This window comes from Neoarius graeffei, chromosome 4 (genome assembly GCF_027579695.1).
Source record: "Neoarius graeffei isolate fNeoGra1 chromosome 4, fNeoGra1.pri, whole genome shotgun sequence".
In the NCBI taxonomy this organism is placed as follows: domain Eukaryota; kingdom Metazoa; phylum Chordata; class Actinopteri; order Siluriformes; family Ariidae; genus Neoarius; species Neoarius graeffei.
Window position 1 is genome coordinate 14,675,518 of NC_083572.1, and position 14,598 is coordinate 14,690,115.

Genomic DNA, 14,598 nt, shown 5'->3' on the forward strand with positions numbered 1-14,598 from the left:
ACATAACTTCAGCTCTCATACTGTCCCATTGTGGAATAATAGAGCTATATTAAGTAGGAGGAAATCTATATTTATGGAAGACTGGATGGAAAAAGAGATATGGTCTATTGTACATACTATGGATGGAAATGGGAAAATACTTGAATTAAATGAATTTAATACGAAATCAAATTTAAAATTTAATACTAATCAAATCTAAATTTAATCAAATTTAAATGTAATACTAAAACAATATATCCATCCAATGAATGAATAAAAAAAAAATATATATATATATATATATATATATATATATATATATATATATATATATATATATATATAAAGACTCCAATTAGAAGTAGAAAATTGTTATATTTGTACCACAAACATAGAAACGACAGAACACATGTTTTATGCTTGCGAGGTAGTTCTGAACTTATGGAAATCCCTTCACAATTGGATATCTTCCAAATCCATAAAAGTATAGATTTCTTTTCCTTCCAAAACATTCAGATGGGTTTGATTCTGGAAAATAAGAACACTGAGTTTGTCAGAAATGGCGAGCTGAGGTGAAGTGAGGACCCAAGAGCAGACTCGAAGCAGGCAGTGTACAAAAAAAGAACTTCGTTAATGAAGAAAAACTGAAGAAAACAGGGACAAGGGAAACCCAGCCAGAGAAAGCAAAAAACACAATCCAGAGGAAAAGGCAGGTAAAACAGGGGCAAAAAACTGGACCCATACAAGCAGGGGGACTTGAGAAGTCACAAAACCAAAAAGCTGTAGCGAGGTGAGGAAAATCTGCAAGAGACAGCCTGGCAACTGGAGTAGCTCCAAACAGCTCTTAAGTAGGCCCTGGCTGGTGGGAGAGAGCCGTGGTCGTAGGTGTGGGAGTGCCGCTTCAGGGAAGATGGCCTCCAGCAGGGCAGGACTAAATTTTGGTCCTGGATCCAGCCTGGAAGTCCCACAAACTCAGGCAGGGATGGACTGGACCAGACTGTGACAGAGTTTCTAGTGAATAATCTCATTATAATTACAAAATATTACATACACAAATGTCAATCTAGAAAGTGCTCTCCATCATACTGAAACAGGAATTATCTTCATTTCACAAATGTCTCAAGAATATTAGCAATGTCCAAGCTAAGAACTTCATTCATCTCATTATCTGTAGCCGCTTTATCCTGTTCTACAGGGTCGCAGGCAAGCTGGAGCCTATCCCAGCTGACTACGGGCGAAAGGCGGGGTACACCCTGGACAAGTCGCCAGGTCATCACAGGGCCGACACATAGACACAGACAACCATTCACACTCACATTCACACCTACGGTCAATTTAGAGTCACCAGTTAACCTAACCTGCATGTCTTTGGACTGTGGGGGAAACCGGAGCACCCGGAGGAAACCCACGCGGATACAGGGAGAACATGCAAACTCCGCACAGAAAGGCCCTCGCCGGCCACGGGGCTCGAACCCGGACCTTCTTGCTGTGAGGCAACAGCGCTAACCACTACATCTCCATGCCGCCCGGCTAAGAAATTATGCTCACTTATATTGTCATATCAGTTGTGCTAACCCCTTGCTATATTTGTTTTCTTTTATTTATTTCATTCATTTTCTTTGTCTTACATATCTTTAATCCACTCATTAGAGGAGGTGGGATTTTGGTTTTTGATAGAATTGATAAATGTATTGGAGTGAGTTTGTCATTTCATTGGATTCTTTTGTTTCAATAAATAAACACACACACACACACACACACACATATATATATATAGTGGTATGCAAAAGTTTGGGCACCCCTGGTCAAAATTGCTGTTACTGTGAACAGTTAAGCAAGTTGAAGATGAAATGATCTCCAAAAGTCATAAAGTTAAAGATGACTCATTCCCTTAATATTTTAAGCAAAAACAATTTTTTTATTTTCATCTTTTACATTTTCTAAATGACAAAAAAAGGAAAAAGGCCCGAAGCAAAAGTTTGGGCATCCTGCATGGTAAGTAACTAGTAACACCCCCTTTGGCAAGTATCACAGCTTGTAAACACTTTTTGTAGCCAGCTAATAATCTTTCAGTTCTTACCTGGGGGATTTTCACACATTTGTCTTTGCAAAAGGCTTCCAGTTCTACAAGTTTCTTGGGCTGTCTTGCATGCACTGCTCTTTTGAGATCTATCCACAGATATTCAATGATGTTTAGGTCAGGGGATTGTGAGGGCCAGGGCAAAACCTTCAGCTTGTGCCTCTCGAGGTATTCCATTGTAGATTTTGAGGTGTGTTTTGGATCATCGTCTTATTGTAGGACCCATCCTCTTTTTAACTTCAACTTTTTTACAGATGGTGTGATGTTTGCTTCCAGAATCTGTTGGTATTTATTCGAATCCATGCTTCCCTCGACCAATGAAATGTGCCCTGTGCCACCGGCTGCAACACAACCCCAAAGCATGATCAATCCACACCCATGCATCAGAGTTGGAGGGGTGTTCTTTTCCTGGAATTTGGCACCCTTTTTTCTCCAAATATACCTTTGCACATTGTGGCCAAAAAGTTCTATTTTGATTTCATCATTTCCAAAATGCATCAGGCTTATTTAGATGTTCATTTGTAAACTTCAGACGCTGAATTTTGTGGCTAGGACGCAGGAAAGGTTTTCTTCTGATGACTCTCCCATGAAGGTCATATTTGTTCAGGTGTCACTGCGTAGTAGAACAGTGCACCACCACTCCAGGGTCTGCTAAATCTTTCTGAAGGTCTTTTGCAGTCAAACAGGGGTTTTTATTTGGCTTTCTAGCAATCCAATGAGCAGTTCTTTCAGAAAGTTTTCTTCATCTTCCAGACCTCACCTTGATCTCCACTGTTTCTGTTAACCGCCATTTCTTAATAACATTACGATCTGAGGAAACAGCTACACTTTGCTACGTTCTTGTAGCCTTCTCCTGCTTTGTGAGCATCAGTTATTTTATTATTCAGAATGCGAGGGAGTTGCTTAGAGGAGCCCATGGCTGTTGATTTTAGGGACAAGTTTGAGGAGTCAGAGAATTTAAACAGCTTTGAAATCTGCATCATCTGACCTTTCCTAGCGAAGAATTTGAACAAGCCAAAGCTCAATAAGCTAATTAAGGTCTGGAACCTTGGTAAAAGTTACCTGAGAACTCAAATGTATTAGGGTGCCCAAACTTTCGCATGGTGTTCCTTTTCTTTTTTCAGTCTCTAATTGTACAAAACAAAAATAATACACAAATCTTGCAGAAAACGCTGAAAAGAAATGTGTCATCTTTACCATTATGCCTTTTGGTGATCAATTCATCTTCTGCTCACTTAACTATTCACAGTAACAGACATTTTCAGTAAGGGTGCCAAAACTTTTGCATGCCACTGTGTGTGTGTATATATATATATATATACACATACATACACATATATATATATATACACACACACATTGAATATATATATATATATATTCATTCTTATAAGAAAAAGACAGCAAATATACATACATATACACATTTTTATATATATATAAATGTGTATATGATATGTATGTATGTTTGCTGTCTTTTTCTTATAAGAGATATGAAAACGTTGAAAAATATGAAAGCATGCCTTTCATCATCGCCCGCAATTTTGCTTCTGATCACTGATTTGTGCATGCACACTTCTGTTTCCCTGTCTAACATCCGGTTTACCACTGCAATTTGTGTGAGTATATATATATATATATATATATATATATATATATATATATATATATATATATATATATATATATATTAGTGCTGTCAAAAATGTCGCGTTATTAACGCGTTAACTTGACTCAATTTTAACGGCGATAATTTTTTTATCGCGAGATTAACGCTCTGTGACATGATGCCAAGCCCCGCACAGCCAGAGTCCTCTGCCCTCCTCCGAAGAGCCACAGTGCTCGGCTTAGGTTTCGTTTTCCCATCGGCGGCTTCAGCCCCACTTTGCAGTGGCTGTGACAAGACATGTTATGCTCTGCAATAAAAAAAAAAAAAACATTGGTACAAACAGTGTTCAAACTATGCCGATATTTTCGGGGGGTCCCTTTTTTTTCCCTTGGGGGGTGCTTGCGCTTGTCTCAGAGCGCGGATCTCCATCGCGCGCTCACTTCGGATATGCAAATGCTTCCCATTACACACGATTGCTATGTCAATAAACATCATTTTGCCAATATTTTCGAGACCCCCCAACATTTCCCAAATCATGTTTTCAAGGGATCTCATGTCTGTTTCAGTGGATCTCGGATCCCCCGTGTACCCCCGTAGTTCAAACGGTGAGCAAGCCCATTCACTTTTTTATGCTGATAAGAGAATTACAATGGTTTTTCATGTGACAAAAATGTGCGATTAAATTGCGATTAATCGCGAGTTAACTATGACAGTCGCGACATTAATCGCGATTAAATATTTTAATCGCTTGACAGCACTAATATATATATATATATATATATATATATATATATATATATATATATATATATATATAAAATGTGAGTAGGGAGCGATTTCAGACACAGGGCAAGGCTTGTATTGCATGAGAATGTTTAGGTAAACTCCGCTCCACTGTCTGAGTGTGAACACCAATACGCAGTATTAATTCCTCACTTGACACACACAACTACAGCCCTCATTGAAGATGTAGATAACTAATTTTCACTGTACTCACTAATCCAAATAAAGAGAACGCACAAAATTTTAAGTTAAACCGCTGATAAACTGGCAGAGTGACATGAAATTACTAGATCTGGAAAGGTTACAATGAGACATCTCATCTCATCTCATTATCTCTAGCCGCTTTATCCTGTTCTACAGGGTCGCAGGCAAGCTGGAGCCTATCCCAGCTGACTACGGGCGAAAGGCGGGGTACACCCTGGACAAGTCGCCAGGTCATCACAGGGCTGACACATAGACACAGACAACCATTCACACTCACATTCACACCTACGGTCAATTTAGAGTCACCAGTTAACCTAACCTGCATGTCTTTGGACTGTGGGGGAAACCGGAGCACCCGGAGGAAACCCACGCGGACACGGGGAGAACATGCAAACTCCGCACAGAAAGGCCCTCGCCGGCCACGGGGCTCGAACCCGGACCTTCTTGCTGTGAGGCGACAGCGCTAACCACTACACCACTGTTCCGCCCACAATGAGACATACTAGTAAAATTACATAAATTTTACATGTTCTTCTCTACATCTGAATCCACTTCCATCTCTTCTTCAAGGCTTAGTTTATATATATACAGTGGGGCAAAAAAGCATTTAGTCAGCCACCAATTGTGCAAGTTCTCCCACTTAAAAAGATGAGAGAGGCCTGTAATTTTCATCATAGGTACACTTCAGCTATGAGAGACAGAATGGGGGGGAAAGAATCCAGGAAATCACATTGTATGATTTTTAATGAATTAATTGGTAAATTCCTAGGTAAAATAAGTATTTGGTCACATACAAACAAGCAAGATTTCTGGCTCTCACAGACCTGTAACTTCTTCTTTAAGAGGCTCCTCTGTCCTCCACTCGTTACCTGTATTAATGGCACCTGTTTGAACTTGTTATCAGTATAAAAGACACCTGTCCACAACCTCAGTCACACTCCAAACTCCACTATGGCCAACACCAAAGAGCTGTCCAAGGACACCAGAAACAAAATTGTAGACCTGCACCAGGCTGGGAAGACTGAATCTGCAATAGGTAAGCAGCTTGGTGTGAAGAAATCAACTGTGGGAGCAATTATTAGAAAATGGAAGACATACAAGACCACTGATAATCTCCCTCGATCTGGGGCTCCACGCAAGATCTCACCCAGTGGGGTCAAAATGATCACAAGAACAGTGAGCAAAAATCCCAGAACCACACGGGGGGACCTAGTGAATGACCTGCAGAGAGCTGGGACCAAAGTAACAAAGGCTACCATCAGTAACACACTACGCCGCCAGGGGCTCAAATCCTGCAGTGCCAGACGTGTCCCCCTGCTTAAGCCAGTACATGTCCAGGCCCGTCTGAAGTTTGCTAGAGAGCATTTGGATGATCCAGAAGAGGATTGGGAGAATGTCATATGGTCAGATGAAACCAAAATAGAACTTTTTGGTAAAAACTCAACTTGTCGTGTTTGGAGGAGAAAGAATGCTGAGTTGCATCCAAAGAACACCATACCTACTGTGAAGCATGGGGGTGGAAACATTATGCTTTGGGGCTATTTTTCTGCAAAGGGACCAGGACGACTGATCTGTGTAAAGGAAAGAATGAATGGGGCCATGTATCATGAGATTTTGAGTGAAAACCTCCTTCCATCAGCAAGGGCATTGAAGATGAAATGTGGCTGGGTCTTTCAGCATGACAATGATCCCAAACACACCGCCCGGGCAATGAAGGAGTGGCTTCGTAAGAAGCATTTCAAGGTCCTGGAGTGGCCTAGCCAGTCTCCAGATCTCAACCCCATAGAAAATCTTTGGAGGGAGTTGAAAGTCCGTGTTGCCCAGCAACAGCCCCAAAACATCACTGCTCTAGAGGAGATCTGCATGGAGGAATGGGCCAAAATACCAGCAACAGTGTGTGAAAACCTTGTGAAGACTTACAGAAAACGTTTGACCTCTGTCATTGCCAACAAAGGGTATATAACAAAGTATAGAGATTAACTTTTGTTATTGACCAAATACTTATTTTCCACCATAATTTGCAAATAAATTCTTTAAAAATCAGACAATGTGATTTTCTGGATTTTTTTAAATACATTTTGTCTCTCATAGTTGAGGTATACCTATGATGAAAATTACAGGCCTCTCTCATCTTTTTAAGTGGGAGAACTTGCACAATTGGTGACTGACTAAATACTTTTTTGCCCCACTGTATGTATGTGTGCATGCATATATATATATATATATATATATATATATATATATATATATATATATATATGGGCGGCACGGTGGTGTAGTGGTTAGCGCTGTTGCCTCACAGCAAGAAGGTCCGGGTTCGAGCCCCGTGGCCGGCGAGGGCCTTTCTGTGCGAAGTTTGCATGTTCTCCCCGTGTCCGCGTGGGTTTCCTCCGGGTGCTCCGTTTTCCCCCACAGTCCAAAGACATGCAGGTTAGGTTAACTGGTGGCTCTAAATTGACCGTAGGTGTGAGTGTGAATGGTCGTCTGTGTCTATGTGTCAGCCCTGTGATGACCTGGCGACTTGTCCAGGGTGTACTCTGCCTTTCGCCTGTAGTCAGCTGGGATAGGCTCCAGCTTACCTGCGACCCTGTAGAACAGGATAAAGCGGCGAGAGATAATGAGATGATATATATATATATATATATATATATATATATATATATATATATATATATATACACACAACCCCGATTCCAAAAAAGTTGGGACAAAGTACAAATTGTAAATAAAAATGGAATGCAATAATTTACAAATCTCAAAAACTGATATTGTATTCACAATAGAACATAGACAACATATCAAATGTCGAAAGTGAGACATTTTGAAATTTTGTGTCAAATATTGGCTCATTTGAAATTTCATGACAGCAACACATCTCAAAAAAGTTGGGACAGGGGCAATAAGAGGCTGGAAAAGTTAAAGGTACAAAAAAGGAACAGCTGGAGGACCAAATTGCATCTCATTCGGTCAATTGGCAATAGGTCATTAACATGACTGGGTATAAAAAGAGCATCTTGGAGTGGCAGCGGCTCTCAGAAGTAAAGATGGGAAGAGGATCACCAATCCCCCTAATTCTGCGCCGACAAATAGTGGAGCAATATCAGAAAGGAGTTTGACAGTGTAAAATTGCAAAGAGTTTGAACATATCATCATCTACAGTGCATAATATCATCAAAAGATTCAGAGAATCTGGAAGAATCTCCGTGCGTAAGGGTCAAGGCCGGAAAACCATACTGGGTGCCCGTGATCTTCGGGCCCTTAGACGACACTGCATCACATACAGGAATGCTTCTGTATTGGAAATCACAAAATGGGCTCAGGAATATTTCCAGAGAACATTATCTGTGAACACAATTCACCGTGCCATCCACCGTTGCCAGCTAAAACTCTATAGTTCAAAGAAGAAGCCGTATCTAACACGATCCAGAAGCGCAGATGTCTTCTCTGGGCCAAGGCTCATTTAAAATGGACTGTGGCAAAGTGGAAAACTGTTCTGTGGTCAGACGAATCAAAATTTGAAGTTCTTTATGGAAATCAGGGACGCCGTGTCATTCGGACTAAAGAGGAGAAGGACGACCCAAGTTGTTATCAGCGCTCAGTTCAGAAGCCTGCATCTCTGATGGTATGGGGTTGCATTAGTGCGTGTGGCATGGGCAGTTTACACATCTGGAAAGACACCATCAATGCTGAAAGGTATATCCAGGTTCTAGAGCAACATATGCTCCCATCCAGATGACGTCTCTTTCAGGGAAGACCTTGCATTTTCCAACATGACAATGCCAAACCACATACTGCATCAATTACAGCATCATGGTTGCGTAGAAGAAGGGTCCGGGTACTGAACTGGCCAGCCTGCAGTCCAGATCTTTCACCCATAGAAAACATTTGGCACATCATAAAACAGAAGATACGACAAAAAAGACCTAAGACAGTTGAGCAACTAGAATCCTACGTTAGACAAGAATGGGTTAACATTCCTATCCCTAAACTTGAGCAACTTGTCTCCTCAGTCCCCAGACGTTTACAGATTGTTGTAAAGAGAAAAGGGGATGTCTCACAGTGGTAAACATGGCCTTGTCCCAACTTTTTTGAGATGTGTTGTCATGAAATTTAAAATCAACTAATTTTTCTCTTTAAATGATGCATTTTCTCAGTTTAAACATTTGATATGTCATCTATGTTCTATTCTGAATAAAATATGGAATTTTGAAACTTCCACATCATTGCATTCTGTTTTTATTTACAATTTGTACTTTGTCCCAACTTTTTTGGAATCAGGGTTGTGTATATATATATATATATATATATATATATATATATATATATATCATCTCATTATCTCTAGCCACTTTATCCTTCTACAGGGTCGCAGGCAAGCTGGAGCCTACCCCAGCTGACTACGGGCGAAAGGCGGGGTACACCCTGGACAAGTCGCCAGGTCATCACAGGGCATATATATATCTCATCTCATCTCATTATCTCTAGCCGCTTTATCCTTCTACAGGGTCGCAGGCAAGCTGGAGCCTATCCCAGCTGACTACGGGCGAAAGGCGGGGTACACCCTGGACAAGTCGCCAGGTCATCACAGGGCTGACACATAGACACAGACAACCATTCACATTCACACCTACGGTCAATTTAGAGTCACCAGTTAACCTAACCTGCATGTCTTTGGACTGTGGGGGAAACCGGAGCACCCGGAGGAAACCCACGCGGACACGGGGAGAACATGCAAACTCCACACAGAAAGGCCCTCGCCGGCCCCGGGGCTCGAACCCAGGACCTTCTTGCTGTGAGGCGACAGCGCTAACCACTACACCACCGTGCCGCCGCATATATATATATATATATATATATATATATATATATATTTATAGTGTGTGTGTATGTGTGTGTGCACGCGTGTATAAACATTTTATAAAAATATTTTTTAAAAGTAGTAATACTTTAAAATCTAAATAAAAAGCAGATTCTGGTCACATTTTGATTGAATTGTACCATATTTTAGCAGATTTAGTGGAATTGTCAGTTATCACACTGTTGTCTTTAGAACCAAAATTGTACTATAACGTGGTGCCCTGAGTTTTAAACACTTGGTAAGTTAGACCCAACATGGAAAGGTGCATTTCAACCTGCCTTGAAATTGTACATGTGACCACTACGGAAGTATACAGTGCAAATTATAGGCCTATTTTTTAAATTATAGACCATCATTACCTAATCCTGCATATCCACATCCATCTCCTCTCCATCCGCATCCACCTCCATTTCTTCTTCTTCCTCCAAAGTTAGGTTCTCGAAGGATCCACTGATCTCTCTAATGTCATTATGTGGATTCTGAATAAATAAACACAAGTCTGGGTGGTTTAAACAATCTAAATAATAATAATAATTTATTATAAAATATATCTCATCTCATCTCATTATCTCTAGCCGCTTTATCCTTCTACAGGGTCGCAGGCAAGCTGGAGCCTATCCCAGCTGACTACGGGCGAAAGGCGGGGTACACCCTGGACAAGTCGCCAGGTCATCACAGGGCTGACACATAGACACAGACAACCATTCACACTCACATTCACACCTACGGTCAATTTAGAGTCACCAGTTAACCTAACCTGCATGTCTTTGGACTGTGGGGGAAACCGGAGCACCCGGAAGAAACCCACGCGGACACGGGGAGAACATGCAAACTCCGCACAGAAAGGCCCTTGCCGGCCATGGGGCTCAAACCCGGACCTTCTTGCTGTGAGGCGGCAGCGCTAACCACTACACCACCATGCCGCCCCTATCAGATTTTCAAACAAGTCATAAAAGTAGATAAAGAGAACCCAGTTAAACAAATGAGACAAACATATTATACTTGGTCATTTATTTATTGAGGAAAATGATCCAATATCACATATCTGTGAATGGCAAAAGTATGTGAACCTTTAGGATTAGCAGTTAATTTGAAGGTGAAATTAGAGTCAGGTGTTTTCAATCAATGGGATGACAATCAGGTGTGAGTGGGCACCCTGTTTTATTTAAAGAATAGGGATCTATCAAAATCTGAGCTTCACAACACACGTTTGTGGAAGTGTATCATGGCACGTACAAAGGAGATTTCTGAGGACCTCAGAAAAAGCGTTGTTGATGCTCATCGGGCTGGAAAAGGTTGCAAAACCATCTCTAAAGGGTTTGGACTCCACCAATCCACAGTCAGACAGATTGTGTACAAATGAAGGAAATTCAAGACCATTGTTACCCTCCCCAGGAGTGGTCGACCAACAAAGATAACTCCAAGAGCAAGGCGTGTAATAGTCGTCGAGGTCACAAAGCACCCCAGGGTAACTTGTAAGCAACTGAAGGCCTCTCTCACATTGGCTAATGTTAATGTTCATGAGTCCACCATCAGGAGAACACTAAACAACAATGGTGTACATGGCAGGGTCGCAAGGAGAAAGCCACTGCTCTCCAAAAAGAGCAAGGAGAAAGCCACTGCTCGTCTGCAGTTTGCTAAAGATCATGTGGACAAGCCAGAAGGCTATTGGAAAAATGTTTTGTGGACGGATGAGACTAAAATAGATCTTTTTGGTTTAAAGAAGAATAAAGTTAATGTTTTGGAATGGCCAAGTCAAAGTCCTGACCTTAATCCAATTGGAATGTTGTGGAAGGACCTGAAGCGAGCAGTTCAATGTGAGGAAACCCACCAACATCCCAGAGTTGAAGCTGTTCTGTACGGAGGAATGGGGTAAAATCCCTCCAAGCCAGTGTGCAGGACTGATCAACAGTTACCGGAAACGTTTAGTTGCAGTTATTGCTGCACAAGGAGGTCACACCAGATACTGAAATCAAAGGTTCACATACTTTTGCCACTCACAGATATGTGATATTGGATCATTTTCCTCAATAAATAAATGACCAAGTATCATATTTTTGTCTCATTTGTTTAACTGGGTTCTCTTTATCTACTTTTACGACTTGTTTGAAAACCTGATGATGTTTTAGGTCATATTTATGCAGAAATATAGAAAATTCTAAAGGGTTCACAAACTTTCAAGTACCACTGTATATATAAAACATTTAATAAAAATTATATTAATTTTTTTTAAAAGTAGTAATATTTAAAAATCTAAATAAAAAGCAGATTCTGGTCACGTTTTGATTGAATTGTACCATATTTTAGCAGATTTAGTGGAATTATCAGTTATCAGATTGTTGTCTTTAGAACCAAAATTGTACCATAATTTGGTGCCCTGAGTTTTAAACCCTTGGTAAGGTAGACCCTTATTAAAAAAATAATTCATCAACATCGGTGCATTTCAGCCTGCCTTGAAATTGCACATGTGACCACTACAGAAGTATACTGTGCAAATTATAGGCCCATTTATTAAGTTATAGGCCGTCATTACCTCATCCAGCATATCCACATCCATCTCCTCTCCATCCTCATCCACATCCATCTCCTCTACATCCTCATCCACATCCATTTCTTCTTCCAGACTTTGGTTCAGCACATATTGTGTCATATTACGGCAGGAACAAGGAGGAGTAACGTCCATGACCTTACGCTTAAAGCTAGACAAAGGAAAAACTTGACAGCAAGCTAATTAAAAAAAATAAAATAAATAATAATAATGTTAGATTTATATAGCGCCTTTCAAAAAACTCAAGGATGCTTTACAATTATAGACACGGGGAAAAAAAAGGGTGGGGAGGGAAGCATTTATTAGCGGCTACAGTCGGTACTCGGCACGTTAAAAGTGGGTCAATGTTGTAATGACATAACGTTACTGTACAAGCAATGCTTATTTAACGGTAACAAACTTAAGCCCTATATGTTGAAATTCCTATCTTATTCATTCGTTAATTTATCACACAGTCTTACCTCAGTCAACTTCTTCCCTTCTTCCGCAAAAATTCAGCGTAAAGAAGTGGGCGGGCCTGGTAACGTCACGAGGCAGACTACAAAATCGCAAAATAGCGCCCTCGTGGCCCCCGTGAAATTCCTGGCCTGCTTATGAAAAAAATAATTCATCAACAACATGTAAAGGTGCATTTCAACCTGCCTTGAAATTGCATGTGACCACAACAGAAGTATACCATGCAAATTATAGGCCTATTTATTAAATTATAGGCCATCATTACCTCATCCAGCATATCCACATCCATCTTCTCTACATCCTCATCCACTTCCATTTCTTCTTCTTCTTCCAGATTTAGGTTCTGGAAGAATCCACTGATCTCTCTAATGTTATCATGTGGCATCTGAATAAATAAACACAAGTCTGGGTCGTTTAAACAATGTAAATAATAATAATAATAATAATTTATTATGAAGTATATTATATTAATGTATATTTAACATTTTATAAAAATTATATATTTTTAAAAGTAGTAACATTTTAAAATCTAATTAAAAAGCTAATTAAATGGCTACATAAATCTTCATTAACTTAAGTTTAACTAGTATGAATTGAGGAAAGAAAGATAAAAGAAAGAGTCCACTTAGTCTTTGCTGGGTTTTATTTCACCATGGTGATGGTTCATCAACGTCTTGTTCAGGCTTTTCGCCACTTTCTGTGCAGTTTTTCTGCTTTCTGCTTTGAGTGTCTCCAGTGGAGGAAGAAAAGAATAGTTTGGATAGGAGGGAAGGAAAGAAAGGGAACCCCACTTCATCCAGCCATTGCTGTGGGGTGGGGTGGGGGTAATAAAGGTATAAGAGTAAGACAGAAAACAAGCCACCACTTTGATATCTATCTTTTTAGTCAAGACATTTAATGAACAGATGACTCATCATTGCTCTTAACTGATTACTGAAACTGGTGCTGAAATAATTGTTCATTAATTTAGACCATATATTTATCACATACTGTATTTTCTGTATATTTAGTAGCAACAGTTATTTAAAGCTATTCATAATTACCCCAAAGAGTTCTCGGCTGCTGCTCATCATTGCTGCTTTGAAGAATGTAACCTGTATGAATAAAAACCAGCCAGTACAATTGAAACTGCAAGAATAAAAATGAAGACTCTTACATCTGAATATTTAATAGTTTCTTAAGAACCATTATACAAAAAATCCAATCTGCAATTAACTTTATTATTATTATTTTAAAAAATTTTTTTTCATTCTTAGGACAGAACCTACCTCTTGTTTGAGTTCCACCTGTCTAATGTGTTGACTAAGAGCTTCTTCCACCGTTCCTGTTCATGTCTAGGTAGAAGTGTTGTGTCATCACACTTGCGAAATAGAAACTTCAACTGACATATCATTTGCATGTGAAGGGAAACATGCAGATGACTTGGAACGGCCTAATCAAATCCCAGACCTCAATCAAATTGAGAATCTGTGGCATAACTTGAAGATTGCTGTACACCAACGCAACCCATCTAACTTGAAGGAGTTGGAGCAGTTTTGCCTTGAGGAATGGGCAAAAATCCCAGTTGCTAGATGTGCTAAGCTAATACATACCCCAATAAGAGACTTGCAGCTAGAATTGCAGCAAAAAAAAGGGAAGGAGGGATGAATACTTTTGCAAGCTGTGGAATAGTGGTGACATAGTCTTTCCATTTTGCCGTAATGGATTTAATGGTGTTCTGTGGGATATTCAAAGCTTGGGATTTTTTATTTCTTTTTATAACTCTGGCCTGTTTGGAGGCTCCTCGGTTTTCATGTTGCTTGCTTAGTAGTGTTGCAGAGTCAGGGTCCTTCCAGAACAGGTCAATTTCTACAGACATCATGTGACAGATCATGTGACACTTTGATTGCACACAGGTGGATCTTAATCAACTAATTACGTGACTTATGAAGTGAATTGGTTTCAAGGGGTTTCATGTGAAAGGGGGTGAATACTTATGCACACTGCAGATTTCTGTTTTTTCATCTTAATTATTGTTTGTGCACCTTTAAAGTTGTAGGCATGTTGCGTAAATCAAGTGGTGCTAACCCTCCAAAAATCCA

The 14,598-nt window shown here is 40.1% G+C and overlaps 1 long non-coding RNA gene across 4 annotated transcripts; it reads right to left on the bottom strand.

Moving 5' to 3' along the window:
* Nucleotides 1–336: 336 nt before the first annotated feature.
* LOC132884309 (uncharacterized) lies at nt 337–13,857 on the bottom strand. 4 transcript variants are annotated; one of them, XR_009654440.1, is made up of 7 exons: nt 13,786–13,857; nt 13,561–13,611; nt 12,783–13,323; nt 12,523–12,648; nt 12,047–12,212; nt 9,873–9,992; nt 337–976 (listed from the first exon to the last, which is right to left on the bottom strand). It is a non-coding gene; the product is annotated as an uncharacterized LOC132884309 (long non-coding RNA). The 4 variants fall into 4 exon arrangements; XR_009654441.1 differs by having other exon boundaries at nt 12,523–12,651; XR_009654439.1 differs by having other exon boundaries at nt 12,523–13,323.
* Between the last annotated feature and the right edge of the window lie 741 nt (nt 13,858–14,598).